The sequence below is a fragment of the Sander lucioperca genome, chromosome 16 (genome assembly GCF_008315115.2).
Source record: "Sander lucioperca isolate FBNREF2018 chromosome 16, SLUC_FBN_1.2, whole genome shotgun sequence".
NCBI classification, from domain to species: domain Eukaryota; kingdom Metazoa; phylum Chordata; class Actinopteri; order Perciformes; family Percidae; genus Sander; species Sander lucioperca.
The window spans coordinates 23515763-23533710 of NC_050188.1; the positions used below are offsets into that span (position 1 = coordinate 23515763).

General features: G+C 40.7%; 1 protein-coding gene and 2 long non-coding RNA genes across 6 annotated transcripts in view; all 3 read left to right on the forward strand.

Annotated features, from left to right (window-relative positions):
- Window positions 1–537: 537 nt before the first annotated feature.
- Window positions 538–3915, forward strand: LOC116064686. 2 transcript variants are annotated; one of them, XR_004895325.1, is made up of 2 exons: window positions 538–1328; window positions 2269–3915. It is a non-coding gene; the product is annotated as an uncharacterized LOC116064686 (long non-coding RNA). The 2 variants fall into 2 exon arrangements; XR_004895324.1 differs by lacking the exon at window positions 538–1328 and adding an exon at window positions 1975–2231.
- Window positions 3916–6311: 2396 nt separating this feature from the next.
- On the forward strand, window positions 6312–7581 carry LOC116064687. Its single transcript, XR_004108584.2, has 2 exons — window positions 6312–6429; window positions 6629–7581. It is a non-coding gene; the product is annotated as an uncharacterized LOC116064687 (long non-coding RNA).
- Window positions 7582–15768: 8187 nt separating this feature from the next.
- Window positions 15769–17948, forward strand: part of LOC116064685 (phosphatidylinositol 4-kinase beta-like) — a 35077-nt gene continuing 32897 nt past the window's right edge. For all 3 annotated transcript variants that reach the window (XM_035992933.1, XM_035992931.1, XM_035992934.1), the window contains exon 1: window positions 15769–16053. The gene's annotated coding sequence lies outside the window, so the exon portion shown is untranslated. The remainder of the gene's footprint in view (window positions 16054–17948) is intronic.

Here is a 17948-nt window from a genome sequence, read left to right on the forward strand (position 1 = left end):
TATAGTTTGTTAACAATTGTTAAAATAAGAGCCAAACTGCAAAATGAGCAAGTACAGAAAAGAAATACTAAACCAAACGAATACAAATTTAAAAAGACTTAACCCTCCTGTTGTCTTTCCCGTCGACCAACAAGCAACTTTTTGTTTTTATGGGTCAAAATTTTAAGTTACTATACTTTTGTTTTTCAACGTTTTGGTCATCTTTTCGACCCTTTTCCCGATGTTTTTGTCACTATTTTCGAAGTACGAAAAGCCTTTCACGACGTTTTGGACGAAGTTTTTTGTCACTTTTTCCAACATTTTTGTCGACATTTTTTTCCAAGTTTTTTTTTTTTTGCCGTTTTTGAAGCTTTTTCCAAACTTTTTGCCACTTTTTTCACCGTTTTTATTAATTTTGTTAAATTGTTATCAATGCTATAAAATTTAATAAAACACCCAAATTCAATGAAAGTAGTGAACTGATCATTTATTTAACTTGTGAGGAGCGTTGTTCGGAACCATCCACGTTATTTTCTTTGACAATTTGGTTGAAAGAAACCCAAATTTCTGATAGAGAAACTTTCGGAAAATGGGTCAAATTTGACCCGAGGACAATAGGAGGGTTAAAAAAAAAACACAAAATTACAAACCTGAGCCAAAAGCCAATTAATCTGTCCATCGGCCCCAAACTGACCAACCCCAGCGAGACCCGGCTGTGTTTTTAAGATAATCAATTTTAAGTTTTACGTCCGTCATCTTCCCCTCTTTTCATTGGAGTGAAAAACCAAACATTCATGGCTGACATTAGCACTTAACTTGGCCACAAAATCCCCTCTTCTGCTGGAAAGAAAATGTCTTCAGCTCAGGCACAAAAGAGCAAAAGCACAAAGTTCCCCGCCAACGTAGCGCGGAGAACATGCAGTAAAAGGATGCATTTATGAGGGATATGTGCAGAAAATTAGCTTCTGTAGCACTGAGTCTACAAGATTAGCCTGCTAGCTCAGTTTAGCTTAGCTGTTGTATGTTGCCATGCGCGCCCCCTTTTTGCACTAACTCCTCGATCACCACTGAAGCACCGCTGTCTGGAACGGCAATGTGACGTTACCGCGTCCAGATGTTCTTGTCGTTAACTCTCTCGGAGCTTTTCGCTTTTTCACCGTCGGTCTCCGTTTTGTTTTTTTTAAAAACAAGGTTGACATAAGTGGACGTAAAAGTAGAGCGTGTTACTTACGTCGCTGTAGGGCACACGTGTCAAACTCGAGGCCCGTGGGGCCAAATTTGGCCCCTCGCAGATTTTGAATCTAGCCCGCATTTTCAATTTGGGTTCACAATTAATTTTGGCCCACCCAGTTTATTTTTAAAAATGTTTTTGGCGGTTTGTCCTTTGATAGCTAAGTTGCTTCTTTAGGGCTTTATGTGGACCAAACTAAGTCAGAAGACTGTATGAGACATTCAATAATACAGTCAAAGATGTTTGACTTTTTCTCTTAAATAAAATAGGGATGCACCGAATCCAGATTTTTGGGGTTCGGCCGAATACCGAATCCCCTGGTTGAGATTCTGCTGAATCCTCGTCCCATCCTCAGTCCATGAACTCAGTAAACTCATTAATGAAGTAAACAGTGACTGTCCTTCCTTTGCCGTACCTGAAGTTGCTGCGTTTTGGCTGCTGTCTGTAGATTCCTTCATGCTCAACTCGTATTCTTTCGGATGTTTCCTACCAGATGTTGTAACGGCGGTGATGTTGTGTATAGTTTAGGGTCCTCGCCACCACGAGACAAATTGGCATTACAAATTGAACATGCAGCTGGACTTGAATGGCCTTCTTTTGACTGAAAGTACTGCCAAACAACTGTTTCTGCTCACCAGTTCCATTTTCACTTCCTCACAGCCTACTGCATTGAACGCTCCACCTACGTAAACACCTTCCCGTAATCAACGGTGTCGTCATTACGTCGACCAGCGTAGCGCGTGTAGTGCAAGCGTAGGGTTCGGTTCGGTGGACAAAAATTCTAACCCAACCCCGTCAAAAAGCCCAATATTCGGCCAAATCCAAAGCCAAATCCTGGATTCGGTGCATCCCTGGTTTATCTTAAAGTGGACGTAAAAGTAGAGCGCGTTACTTACCTCGCTGTAGGCCACACGTGTCAAACTCGAGGCCCGCGGGGCCAAATCCGGCCCCTCGCAGATTTTGAATCCAGCCCGCATTTTTCAATTTGGGTTCACAATAAATTTTGACCCACCCAGTTTTTGTCGCTTCTTCTGAAGTTGTTGTCACTTTTGCCGAAGTTTTTTTTTTTTAACAATGTTTTTGGCGCTTTGTCCTTTGATGGCTAAGTTACTTCTTTAGGGCTTTATGTGGACCAAACTAAGTCAGAAGACTGTATGAGACATTCAATAAACTCTACATGTCTGGCCCTGGATGTGATTCTTATCTCCCAGTGTGGCCCTTAGTTTGACCCCCCTGCTTTAAACAGTAATCACACTAGTTGCAGATTAATTTTACCGTCGTTGTACTAATTGATTAATCAACTAATCGTTACATCTCGAAACTAAACCTACTATGAATTTAAGTAGTTTTTAAGAAAAGCAGAAATTAAAACGGCTTGAATTTTAAGTTCCTAACCGTCAACACGGTTCCTGTTATGATTCAAACCCTTCGGAAAGATTTCCTCCTTTTCACGGTAACGTCACATTGCTGTCGTTTATTTCTTACTTTCTGCTTAACTGTTGTTTTCCATCCTGTGATCACAGTGACTTACTGTGATTGTACGAAAAAAACAGTTTTTGTGTCGACGCTCGCACATTAAGGTGTGAATACAGGTGTGTGTGTGTGTGTGTGTGTGTGTGTTTGTGTGTGTCTCCCCGCGTCCTGTGACAACGAGGGCTTCAGGTCGTTTAAAGGGACGTCGAAAAAAGAATTATGACTGTTAAAAACGATACCTGTTGCATGATGGGAAAGTGAGTTTTAGTCCTTCATGTCCTTTTGCAATGAAGTGGGTTAAGTTTATCATTTAAAGGAGCACTAAACGATGCTAATGTGTCAGTCTTTTTACGTAAAGTGCCAATATGAGAAGAAAAAAACGTCCCGACTAAAAATGTCTCGGTCTCCCTTTAACCGCCGAGCCTCAGCCCTTTTCAGACAGAACTGAAACAAATGAAAAGTTGCACTGTTAGGAAGTTAAAATTAAGAGAAAGTATGTGTATGTTATGAGTTTATTGTTATATGCATTGAGAAAATACATTAAGTATTTCTGTAACTTTCTGCTTCGTGCTTGCACTCGAGATTTATTTTTGATTGGTCAGAATAATAATCTTTGTTTAAATTGTTCATCAGAGGATCTAGCAGTATAAATAAAGACTGTTATATTAAAGTTGCAGTAACTGGAGGGATTCAGAGAGATTAAACTTAGACGTTTAAAGCAACATTTCACTTGATAGGCGACGGCAACGGTAGGTACTTCTGTAAAGGCTTCGGTATGCCTCAAATAAACTATCTTAAAGACTAAAGGTATCAGCATTGGTGGGAACTCAAGTCATGACTGGTGACTTCACTTGGACTTGATGTCTCTTGACGCTGGACTTCTTCTTGACTTGGGACCTGTTGGGTTTGACCGGGGACTTTTATGTAGAACATGGTTTGACTGTGGACATTATGGGCTTTACTTTGGACTTTTTTGGGGGGGAATTTCTGCCTTCATTGGATATGAAAGCTGAGATATGAAACGGGAGAGAGGGGGAAGACATGCAGGAAAACCGTCACAGGTCGGACTCGAACCCTGGTCCTTCTGCGTCGAGGAACAAACCTCCGCACGTGTGCGCCCGCTCCACCAACCGAGCCAACTGGCCACTACTTTGGACTTGTTTTTTACTTGGGAACTGTTGGTTTTGCCCCAGGACTTTGACACAGCACTTGTTGGTCTTGGCTCCGGAAAAGTCTTGTCAATGGACTTGTTCTTGACTTGGGAGTTGACTTTATTATCTATTCTGACAAAGGAAAGATGGTTTTAGTTGTGGTTGATACGAGAAGCACTTTATTTGGTCTTGACTTGGAACTTGATGGACTAGAATCTAGATTATACTCTGGACATGTTGGGCTTTACGTGGGACTTGCTTTTTGATTTTGACCTGGCACTTCTTAGTATTGACTTATAACTTGGTAAGGGACTTCTTCTGGACTTGGGAGTTGACCAGGGTGGGAAATTAGCACCCGCCACCAGTCAATGGCGGGTATTTTTTCAAAGTGGCGGGTGACTTTGCCTTGTATACCAGCCACAGTGGCGGGTGGATTGTAAAACATTCCTTGTAACGGACTGGACAGCTTTTGTCAGAGAATGCTGTTGCTAAGTAACAATGCACAATGCTTATAGGAGTCGCGTTACGTTACTGCTAATGAATGCCCAACATTTCCGGATTTTCCTGCTTCATAATAAAAACATTCAAATACCAAAATAACGGAGGACTTTTATTGTGAAGAACTTATAGGAAATGAAACCGTTCACAGCCGCGGTTTGACCACGCAGATTTCCGTGAACTCCAGACTTTTGTCGAGTACTTTTCAGCGATCGTCCGTGACACCATGTAGCTGAGCTGAGGTACAGATGAAAGGAAAATTATCGGTTAAAAAAATGTGCCGACATATCCCGGTGTTAAGAGTCAGCAGTAGCTATGAATGTACAAATTGGTGAGGGCGAAGTAAAGAAAAAAAGAAAGTACTTTTCGAACAAGTGGCGCATTGACAAAATGTACAGCGAAAGACTGTGCAAAACATTTCAGACCTGCCAACCTGTATACATTTTAACATTAATGTACGCTGTAACGTGTTTTCAGTCGCTGAAAGTTGCTGCTGTTATCCTGTCAGCTCTGTGCTGCTCAGTTCCCCCCGCAACTGACGGCGCACGCGCGCACACACACACACACACACACACACACACACACACACACACACACACACGGTGGATGCAGGAAAAAACGGAGATGAGACAACACGATGACCTAAATTGAGGACAGCTACGCTCGTTATTGTAAGTGCATAGATCAACAAGCCACTGACAGAAATGTTAAAATTTGATTAATTCAATAAATTATTATTTTTTGTCTTAAATCCACCAGCTATTTTCATATTATACCAACATTTGCAGCATCCTGAGCCTTTTGGTTACTAGGAAATCTCAGCCCAGAGTAGTTTTATTCTCCCTAAAACAAGTTTCCTTTTTATTTTTAAAGACCTATACAAAAAAAGAAACTTTCACTGTCCGTCGCTACTTCATTGCAACAAAAATACAAAAGACATCGCAACTATTATGGCAACTTTTTACAAAAGTTCCTGCAAAATCAGGCATTTTGGGCCGCAACAATCTCAAAAAAAGGCTGCGAAATCCTGAAGGGACTGATTAATGCTATATTACTGATACTGAGAGATGGGTCAATATTTTTTTTGTTCATTAAACATGTAGGCCTACAATTACTGTAGAATATGACCAAACACAATTTTACCATGGTAATCACTTTTTATTTGCCTAAATTAATAAAATATGTATCAATAATAATAAAAAATGATGTATTGAAGCAATTCAAAATATGCTAGTGCACTTTCTTTTATAAATTTGAATTCCGGAAAAAGTGGCTGGTAAAAAATAAAAGTGGCTGGTAAAATTGGGCATCCACCAGCCACTGTGGCAAAAAAGTTAATTTCCCACCCTGGAGTTGACTTAAGTATCAATTCTGACATACGAAAGGTGGTTTTAGTTGCTGTTGCTATGACAAGCACTTTGTTGAAAACTGGACTAAGAACTTGATGGCCTTGACTAGATTTTGGGCTTTACTCATGACTTATTTTTTACTTGGGACTTGTTGATCTTCACTTGGGACATGGTAAAGTCTTGATATGGGACTTTGTCCTGACTTTGGAGTTTGCTTTAATATCACTTCTGACATAGGAAAGGTGGTTTTAGTTGTGGTTGATATGACAAGCACTTTGTTTGAACTTGACTTGGAACTTGATGGTCTTGACTCTCAACAAGACTGTGGACTTGTTGGGCTTTACTTTGGACTTATTTTTTACTTGGGACCTGTTGGTTTTGACCTGGTACTTTGATGTGGAACGTTTTGGTCTTGACTTGGGACATGACTCGGCACTTGTTGATCTTCACTTGGGACTTGGTAAAGTCTCGTCAATGGACTTGTTCTTGACTTAGGAATTGACTTTATTATCAGTTCTGAAATCGAAAAGATGGTTTTAGTTGTGGTTGATACGAGAAGCACTTTGTTTGGTCTTGACTTGGAACTTGATGGACTAGACTCTAGATTATACTCTGGACATGTTTAGCTTTACGTGGGACTTGTTTTTTTGATTTTGACCTGGCACTTCTTGGTATTGACTTATGACTAGGTAAGGGACTTCTTCTGGACTTGGGAGTTGATTTAAGTATCAATTCTGACATACGAAAGGTGGTTTTAGTTGCTGTTGATATGACAAGCACTTTGTTTGAACTTGATAATTAACTCTAGATTAGACATTTTGGGCTTTACTTGGGACTTTTCTTTACTTGGAATTTGTTGGTTTTGACTCTGGACTTGGTAAAGTCTTGATAAGGCACTTTTTCCTGACTTTGGAGTTTAGTTTAGTATCAATTCTGACATAGGAAAGGTGTTTTTAGTTGTGATTGATATGACAAGGCACTTTGTTGAAACTTGACTTGGAACTTGATGATGATTGTGGATATGTTGGGCAAACTTGGGACCTATTGGTTTTGACCTGGCACTTGTTGGTTTTGACTCTGGACTTGGTAAGGAACTAATTCTACTTTTTTTGGACTTGGGAGTTTACCTTATTATGAATTCGTACATAGGAAAGGTGGTTTTAGTTGCGGTTGATACGACAAGCACTTTGTTTGAACTTGACCTGGCACTTTGATGTGGGACTTGTTGGTCTTGACTCTGGATTTCTTTTGGTCTTGACTTGGGACATAACTTGGCACTTGTTGAACTTAATGTGGGACTTGACTCTGGACTTTCTGGTCTTGACTTGGGACAAATTAAGGGACTTTCTCTTGATTTGGAAGTTGAATTTATTCCGACCTCAGAGAGATGTTTTAGTTGCTGTTGGATGATATGACAAGCACTTTGTTTGAACTTGACTTGGGACCTGACGGTCTTCACTCGGGACTTACCAATGAGCCAATAAGAAGTTTGTTTGAAGCATACCGAGGCCTTACCTCTGCACGGTCAAAAGTATGAAAACAAGTCTTAGGGCAAAATTGCCAGTCCTCACTTACGACTGGATTTATAATGTAAAAATTGTCTTTTTAACGTCAGATATCCACAATTCGTTTGAAAAGTTGCAATAAGGTGTGGCGTTACAGAAAGCTAAGATGGACAATATTCCGCCAGAAAGCACATGAGATGTTTCTCAGCCCTGATATCAAAGTGAAATGATGCTTTAAGTGTCTTGTTGGGAATCTAGGGTTGATGTAAAAAGGTTCAGAGTAAAACCTGTGGTTCCCTCCGCTGGGCCAAACTGGGCAAAACTGGAAATATTAAATAAGTTTGGAAAAGTTCTGGATGTGAAGGAGATCTAAAAAGGAGTTCAAGAAATGTTTCGGATCAAGTCAGTGATTGGAGGCCAAGTAGATGATGACGGGTTCCCGACAGAAAGAGCTCAAAGTTGCCCAAAATAACTTGACAGGCTACAGCTTAGTAATAAAACACGATTTACAAAAGAGTGGAAGATGCAATGATTAATTTGGACACTGGTAGAAAGTTTGGAAAGTTGAAGAAAGAAACTTGAAGTCCAGCAGGAGTTAAATGAACACCGGTTTGGCCCAGTTTAGTTTTTTACTTTTGGGCCAAACTGGACATGCAGAGCTCCCTGCTAACGCTGTGTAGGTTTGGGGAAAGTCTGGAAGTTCAGCTGCAGTTTAAAAGTCGAAAAACTGTTTAACCCTTGTGTTGTCCTCTGCAATATGACATCACGACTTTGCGCAAACATACACGGCCACTTTCTAAAGCCAAGTGGCGTGTTATCTGTACGCATTTTGAGCGCTGTATACAGCGGACGGGTTGAGTTTAGGAAAAGAAGAATGGGACGGTTGGGTTTAGGAAACGTGACACGCGGGACCCGGTCCCCGGTCTCCTGGGTGAAAGTCCTGTGTTTGACCCATCCTCCCCCCCAACCAACCTCCCTACGAGGATTTTCGGCCTTTCATATTACTCGCTACGGCGTAAATTCACACACAATCGCAAGGTAATGTAAGTCAATGGAGGCCAAAACGGCGTTGATAAACACGCTAAAAAGCGATTATGCGTCTTGATAACACGTCCATAATGGCATACGAATTGGCGTGTCGTACATAGCCATTTCATGAGATCAGTCTGTCCTCCGTCTGTTTTAACGTTAACTGTTTATGAAACAAAGTATAAATTATCTCCCAATTCTGCGTTACAACTTCTTAGCCAACTTCATTCCAACTTGTTACAACTAGTTTTACACTTCTTGTTGGAATTCAATGGTCAACAAACTTCATTTATATGAAATTCTACCTAATTCTGAGTTAAAAATAACAGAAATTATTAATTATTTTGACTTATTGTTAAGATCAGAAGATAAGTGTGAGTGGATAATCACAGATGGTTATACTGTATGTCAAAGTTTTGTCAGTATAACGTTACCGTTTTGAAACCATTTCAATTTTTTGGAACCATTCATGTTATATTTGGGCACTTTGGTTGAAAGAAACCCAAATTTATGATATAGAAACTTTGACCCGAGGACAACAGGAGGGTTAAGAGCCAAGTCAAGACGGTTTTTCTATGGTCTCGGACTTGTCTCGGACTAGCTGGTATTTGGACTTGGACTTGTCTCGGTCTCTGCCACTGGTCCCGTTTATAATAATACTGGAGGTGAAACACTGGCCACCTGATAACCAGACTTTTTTTTTCTGTCCTGGACTCGGTCTTGACTCGGACTCGAACCTTTTTGGACTCGGTCTTGACTTGGTCTCGACTAGTCCTGGTCTTGGACTTGTCTTAGACTCGACAAAGGTGGTCTTGACTACAGCCCTGGTTCAGAACCAGTCAGTGAAGGCAGGAAAACAGCCCAGTTTGGCCCAGTCTTGACTTGGTCTCGACTAGTCCTGGTCTTGGACTTGTCTTGGACTCAAACCTTTTTGGACTAGGTCTTGACTTGGACTCGACTAGTCCTGGTCTTGGACTTGTCTTGGACCCGACAAAGGTGGTCTTGGACTTGTCTTGGTCTCGACTAGTCCTGGTCTTGGACCCGACAAAGGTGGTCTTGGACTTGTCTTGGTCTCGACTAGTCCTGGTCTTGGACTTGTCTTGGACTCGACAAAGGTGGGCTTGGACTTGTCTTGGTCTCGACTAGTCCTGGTCTTGGACTTGTCTTGGACTCGACAAAGGTGGTCTTGACTACAACCCTGGTTCAGAACCAATCAGTGAAGGCAGGGAAAAAGCCCAGTTTGGACCAGCATTAGGATCCCGGGTTTAAAGGTGGAGGTGGTCGTGGGAATCTTTCACTGTGAAGCTGAAAAAAAAAACAGAAACGGGTCAGATAATCAAAGATTTAAAGGATCGGGATTTCGGGTATAGCGGTGCAATGGCCTTGAAGTATCAGAACTTAATGACACAGCGTGCTCTGATGTCACTTCCTGTACTGGATCTGTCGGCGATAACTTTTTGAGTTAAAATGACGCACGGAGCAGCTTTAAGTGCTGTTCTTTCACTTTCAGTTCAACCACAAGACTCGTCAAAGATTCATCTCAACAAAACGGTTAACGAAAAATGTTATTAACTCATACAGCTTCAAAGGAAGTAGGCCCCATACAGCTTCAAAGGAATTAGGTCTCATACAGCTTCAAAGGAAGTAGGCCCCATACAGCTTCAAAGGAAGTAGGCCCCATACAGCGTCAAAGGAAGTAGGTCTCATACAGCTTCAAAGGAAGTAGGCCCCATACAGCGTCAAAGGAAGTAGGCCCCATACAGCTTCAAAGGAAGTAGGCCCCACACAGCTTCAAAGGAAGTAGGCCCCATACAGCGTCAAAGGAAGTAGGTCTCATACAGCTTCAAAGGAAGTAGGCCCCATACAGCTTCAAAGGAAGTAGGCCCCATACAGCTTCAAAGGAAGGAGGCCTTTACAAGTACAGATTGCTAATTGTTCAGGTTTGAATATGGCTTGTATCTGTGTAAATATCGAATGTTAGCAAAAGAAAGTATTATTAAATTATGCAAATATATCTTTTCATCCATCCACACAACGTCCGCTACACTTTCAAACAAAGCCACACTAATTTAGGAGACAGGAAGTGTGTACCGTTTCCCATTTAGGAGACAGGAACTGTAGGCAAATTTACGAATCCTACTATGGCCACACCAAGCCCCGCCCTACGAAGCAGCCTGATTGGTTGGAGTTAGGCATTTGACCTCGAGTGGTTAAGGTTAGGATAGCCGATTGGTCAGGGGATAGGACCTGAACAAATGGGGTTACGTTACCTTTCGTAAGCATGGACGCCTGGCCAATAGTAGTGATTGAAGGGTGGGTCTTGGTGTGGCCATAGTGGGATTCGTAAATTCGCAAACTGTAGACCATTTCCCATTTAGGAGACAGGAAGTGTGGACCGTTTACTACCGTTGGAGCTAGCTTAATGCTGCGTTCCAGGCAACCCATAACTCGTGTTTTCACGACCTTCTAGCCGTGAAAGCGCCCCGTAACGGCAGTTAAAGCCGTAACTTACTCCCCGTGAACTCGTACCTGATGGTTGTACTACAGTTAGTTTTTGACGTCACAAACACACAAAAACATGTTGATGCTGTGCAGACGCCGCTGATTAACGATGAGAAATAGAAATAAATAGACATAAATAGGCAACGTAAAGTAATTCTGCACATTGTAATCAGAACAATACACATACGATTGTGTACTACTACAGGTTATGTTTATTAAATTAAGCCCAAAATATGTCACCGACTAGAAATCGCTAGTATCAGCTAGCGCTAGCTAACGTCAACGTTAGGTAGCCGCTAGCTAACGCTAGCTAGAAGGGTTTGTTGTGACTTTGCCTGGGATGCTAGCAAGTCGTGATTTGAAGTCGTAACTTACGGGCTAAAAATTGTGTCTGGAACGCAGCGTTAGTCTCTTTGTGTGCTTTCTGTAGCAGTAGCTCGTGTCGCGTAAATTGTGACAAAAACGTTGAAAAAGGCGGCAAAAAAATGCGACTTTAGTTGCAGAGAATCTTTGCCGAATTCTGATTGGTTGTTTGAACGTGAAGGTGAACGACAGTTAAGGTGACGAGATGACGACACGTCTGTACGACTGAGCTGATCTGGGTCAAACACTGCCGTTACTATGACGATGACGATGATGATGATGGTGGTGATGATGATGATGATGACGATGATGATGATGATGATGGTGGTGATGATGATGACGATGATGATGATGGTGGTGATGATGATGATGATGATGATGGTGGTGATGATGATGGTGATGATGATGATGATGATGATGATGGTGATGATGATGATGATGATGATGATGGTGATGATGATGATGATGGTGGTGATGATGATGATGATGATGATGGTGGTTGACTCCCAGTCTAAACTGAAAGTAGCTCTGTTTCCTGTCAGAGACACACTCAGAGTTTTTAGGATTTAATTCCCTGAATTTGAGCGGTTGGAATGTAACTAAAGTACATTTACTCCAGTACTTGTACTTTTAAGTCCATATGTTGAGGTACTTGTACTTTACTACAGCTTTAGTTACTAGTTACTTTATTTACTTCACTACATTCATTTGTTACAGCTTTAGTTACTAGTTACTTTAGTTACTCCACTACATTCATCTGTTACAGCTTTAGTTACTAGTTACTTTAGTTACTCCACTACGTTCACCTGTTACAGCTTTAGTTACTAGTTACTTTAGTCACTAGTTACTTTACACATTTCTATCATAACTGGGCCTTTTCAAACGAGGGTTTTTTTGGGGGAAAATCAACATTTTTGTCACTTTTTTTGGCAGTTTTTTTTCAGTTTTTGTCGCTTTTTAAAAAACATTTTACTAAGATTTTTTTGTCGCCTTTTTTGAGTTTTTTTTTGTGTGGATTTTTTGTCGCCTTTTCCCGAAATTTGTTGTTGTTTTCATCTCATTTTTCCAATGTTTTTTCTTGTTTTTTCCTGAGTTTTTGTCGACTTCTGAAGGTGTTTTTGAACATTTTTTTCAACGTTTTTGTTGCTTTTTAAAAAAAAATTTGCCGATTTATTCAGAGTTTTTGTTGCACTTTTGGGGGGGGGGGAATCAACATTTTGTCATTTTTTTGGCAGTTTTTGTCGCCTTCATCACGTTTTTTTTGAGGATTTTTTTGTCACATTTTTCATGTTTTTTTGGCAGTTTTTGTCGCCTTTATCAAGTTTTTTTTTGGTGTGGATTTTTGTCGCCTTTTTCCGAAATTAGTTGTAGTTTTTGCCTTATTCTCTGTGTTACGTTGAACCCAAAGTTACGCCCTCGCTTACAAACGTCAACTTAAGTCACATTTTCACAGCAGGACTCTTAACTAGTAACAGAGTATTACTACAGTGTGGTATTAGTACTTTTACTGCAGTAATAAAGGCTCTGAATACTTCTTCCACCGCTGCTGAATTCAGTCGAAATTAAATTCTCTTATTTTGGTTTTCAAGACGTTTTGAGTCCCTGAACATTCATGAAAAAGCTACTTTCATTTCCTGCCACTGAGGAACTCTGGGTAATGGAGTCTTTAAAGAGAACCTGAAAAAAATGTATTGTTATTGTTATTATTGTTGATTTTATACATTTTGTTGTTGCTGTGTGTCTTTGCTCTTTTACACCGTTGTACAGCTTGTTGATGTGCAGATTTTTTATTATTATTATTATTGCTGTTGCTATGGCGATCTTTTAACGTGTCTTTGCTGTCGGCTTCCTGCATGAGTTCTTCCTGTAATCAGCTTTTGTGTTTGTTTGTTTGTTTGTTTGTTTTGGCACTTTATTGTTATTTTTTTTTTTTTTATTATTAAATATTGAAGACAGTTTGTCCAAAAATATTTAACTTCTTGGGTTTGGAACGACGCGTTCTCATGAACGGCTTCGTTACGTTATTCAACGAAATTACAGCGACCGCCAGCCGGTCACGTGACCGTAAAGTTAAAGACAAAAACATGCAGCGCTGACACACACACACACACACACACACACACACACACACACACACACACACACACACACACACACACACACACACACACACACACACACACACACACACACACACACACACACACACACACACACACACACACACACACAGTAACACACAGTAACACACACAGTAACACACACACACACACACACAGTAACACACACACACACACACACACAGTAACACACACACACACACACACACAGTAACACACAGTAACACACACAGACACACACACACACACACACACAGTAACACACACACACACACAGTAACACATAGACACACACAGTAACACATAGACACACAGTAACACACACACAGTAACACACACACACACAGTAACACTAACACACACACACACAGTAACACACATACACACAGTAACACATACACACAGTAACACATACACACTCACACAGTTACACACACAGTAACTCAGACACACACACACCCCCCCCACAGGTCAGTGTGCCGCTGTAGGAGATAACGGAGTTGAAGTGTGTGTGGATGCTTGATAAGATCAGCTGTTTGGAGCCCAATGACCAGCTAGACTTCTTCACCTGACAGAGTTCACCCTGTTAGTCTACACACACACACACACACACACACACACACACACACACACACACACACACACACACAGCCTGTTCTGTCTCTGATCCTGGGTTGGTTGTGTGTTTGTTGTGTGTTGTTGTGTAAGAAAGAGTGAAGGAGGGACGGAGGAGAGAAGCCAGGAACATTAATGTGAATCTATTTTCCTACGCTGATGACTGGAATAAAGGAAGTGATGTCACAGGAAACAGAGTCTGTTCATTACACACACACACACAGTCTCACACACACAGACACACACACACACACACACACACACACACACACACAGTCTCACACACACAGACACACACACACACACACACACAGTCTCTCTCTCACACACACACACAGTCTCACACACACAGTCTCTCTCTCACACACACACACACACACACACACACACACAGTCTCACACACACAGACACACACACACACAGTCTCTCTCTCACATACACACACACACAGACACACAGTTTCACACACACACACACACACACACATAGACACATACACACACAGACACACACACACACACAGTAACTCACACTCACACACACCACTATCTTTGTGGGGACCGTCATTGACATAATGCATTCCCTAGCCCCTGACCCTAACCTTAACCATCACCACTAAATGCCTAACCTTAACCCTTACCCTCACCCTAACCATAACCTAATTCTAACCCTAATCCTAAAACCAAGTCTTAACCCTCAAACACACCTTTAAACTTGTGGGGTCCAGCATTTTGGGCCCCACAAAGCTGTCGGGACCCCACAAGTATACTGGACTCCCCGTTTTTGGACCCCACGAATGTAGTAAAACAAGAACACACAGACTCACACACACATGACATCATGCTCAGCTGTGTCAGCTTTTATTCAGTTTTCCACTGTTCTTTCCTTCTTTTCCGTCTCTCTTTCATTTAATTTCATCTCCTTTCTTTTTCTCTTCCTTCCTCTCTTCTTTGGTCATATTTCATTTCTTTCATCCTCTCTTTTATATTCATCATTAATGTAAACAACGAGCGGAACATTTCGGTCCAAACGGAACCAGAACCAGCTGCTCCATCAAGTTAACCACAGTCAAACCGGAACTGACGCGGTGCCCGCTTCAAAATAAAAGCTCTGTGAACGTGTGGCTATAGTGAGGTTAAAGGGAATTAAAAATGCTAAATATTTAAACAAAAAAAGGACTTTTGGTAAAACTACAGACTGTTAGGGATTGTTTTCAATATTCTAAAGTATTTATTTACAATTATATGCTGTAAACTTGGACATAAAATCCATTTCATTGATATAATTGTTTTTTTTAAATCTTTTATTTAAATAAAATAATTTTTGTTATAGATTTTCATTTGTTTTATATAAAATGTTTTGTTATTTGATATAAAATCATCGTATTTGAAGAAATTAAATCTATTTTATTTATAGAATTATTTAATTTTTTAATATCAATTTTTTTTAATTTCATGTTCAATCAGATATGCATTTGATCAATTTTATTTTTAGAAATAAAATCTATTTTATTTCTATGGGTACAAACCACTTTTAAATCCAAATTCATATTATTATTTATTTTCCACTTTCCCCATTTTTTTTACGTCTTTTTGAAAATCTTTTTTCATTTAATTTTTTTTTTATCTTGTTTTTATTATTTACGTACTTACTTACTTACTCACTCATTGCGACCAACGAAATGTAATTTTGTGTTCATACAATGACAATAAAGTATCTTGTTTTTATTTTTATTTTTTTTAATTAAATTAAACACTTTCCCCATTTTTTTTAATGTTTTTTTTTAATCTATTTTATTTTATGTTTTTATCTTGTTTTTATTATTTACTTACTTACTTACTCATTGCGACCAACGAAATGTCATTGTGTGTTCATACAATGACAATAAAGTCTCTTGAATCTTGACTCTTGAATATGCTTTTATTGTGAAAGCACTAACCGGAAGTGTCGTTGTTTCGGACTGCGGCCGTCTTGACGCATGTTGCGTCACTGCTGCTTTAAAGCAAGCAGAGAGTCGAGCTGTTCCGAACAGAGCCAGGCCACAAATCCCGAACCAAAATGGCCCGCTTCAGAGCCTAAAAAAAAACAAAAACCCGGACTAAAACCAGGGCTAAAGACCCGGACTAAAACCTGGATCAAAAGCCGTAAATTCAACCCGGAAACTCCCGGGAAGAAAACGGGATTAAACCCCGAGTCTCGGGACATTTAACCCGGAGTGAAGACGCCTCAGTGACAGGGTATGTCCCCCCTCTTCTGCGCATGTCTTTAATTTGCGTCTTACTTTGCTACTTTCTGTGGTTTTCGGTTGTTTTCACTCGGCTAAGGTAGCCGTTAGCTAGCCGTTGGTAGCCGTTGGATAGCCGTTAGCCGCTGGTGGATGTCTAGGGGGGCTACGGGCCTTCTGCTGCCCGGCTCTCCACCTCCTTCCTTCGGCTTGTTTTCATCCGGAGGGAGCGCCTCTCCCTTCTGCAGCAGACTGTAAATAAACACTCACATAGGCGTAGAATTTTTTTTGGGGGGGGCAGGGGGTGTGCAGGGGTATGCAAGGCTATGCCCCCCCCCCTACCCCCCTCAGGGGCGACTCTAGGACCAGAGCTTTTAGGGGGTGTCTGGAACCCTTTTAACATTAATGTTTAAAGCATTATTCTACTGGGCTGATTTTTCGGACCTTTGGACTTTTGGGTGGGACATGGACACGTGTGCATGGACATTGAGAACAGACACCAAAACATTGAAAAAATTTAGAAAAAAAAACGAAGACAGAAGTGCAAAAAACTTTGAAAAAAAACCCTCGAGAAATGAGAACAACATTTTGGAAAATTTTATCAAAATAAAAACCTCGGAATAAAGCAACAGAAACATTGAAAACACAATTTTAAAAACGTCCAAAAAAAATCGAAATAAAAGACCAATGGCTGCACTATTTTTTATATATATATATATATATACGTTTCCTGGTTTTAAAGGCTGTATTACAGTAAAGTGATGTACTTTTCTGAACTTACCAGACTGTTGTAGCTGTTCTATTATTTGCCTTTTCCCACTTAGACATTATATCCACATTACTGATGATTATTGATCTAAAATCTAAGCGTGAAGATATTTTGTTAAAGCACCGATAGTCAACCCTAGAATATCGCCGCAATATCCATATCGAGGTATTTGGTCAAAACATTGTGATATCTGATGTTCTCCATATCGCCCAGCCATATATATATATATATATATATATATATATAACAAATCACAAAAAAACTCCACATTTTTTTGTTATTGTTTTGGGCAAAAATCCTTGATTATGCGTCACTTTTTCTTAAAAAATGTGATGGAATATGCTGGATATTTATGCAATGAAATTGCAGGAACTTGCAAAAACCTAGAGATTGGCATGGTGTCCTAATTCTTTCACATGACTGTAGGGTTAATATACAACCCGTATATCTATCTTAAAACCACTCCCGGAATCGCCGGTTTTCACGTGCTCGGCCATGACCGGCGACCGGCAGGTCAGTCTGACATATGGTGATTTCATGCCGGTCAACGCTCCAATTAACTGACCACATAAGTTATACTAGTTACAGTTCTCCAGGACGCACGCACACACGGACGCCACGGCACGGACGCCACAGCACGGACGCCACGGCACGGACGCCACAGCACGGACGCCACAGCACGGACGCCACAGCACGGACTCTTTCTCCTTTCTCTCAACTTCTCCGCCGTGTGTGGCGCGTACCCGCTCGCCGTGTGTCGCGCGTGTCGGTGCTATTCTCCACATGTAGGAACCTGGTGAATTAACCTGCAACATGTCAGCTGTTTGGGAATTCTTCAGCGTGTGTGCAGAAGATAACAAGTTTACAATATGCAACACCTGCAAGGAGAAAGTAGGGCGTGGAGGGACGACACCAAAAACCTAAATCACATTTCTTTAGTTGATATTGATGTGAAAAGAAGGAAATGGTTCTAACATTGCTCTTTAGATGTGTGTGAATTTCTACAGTGTAGTATTAGTACTATAACTCGTAAGAGTATTTCTACAGTGTAGTATATGTACTATAACTCCAGCTGTGATGACGTGTTTGTTAGTCTGACCTTTGACCTGCTGGCTGCTGATTGGTCGTCTGATGATCAA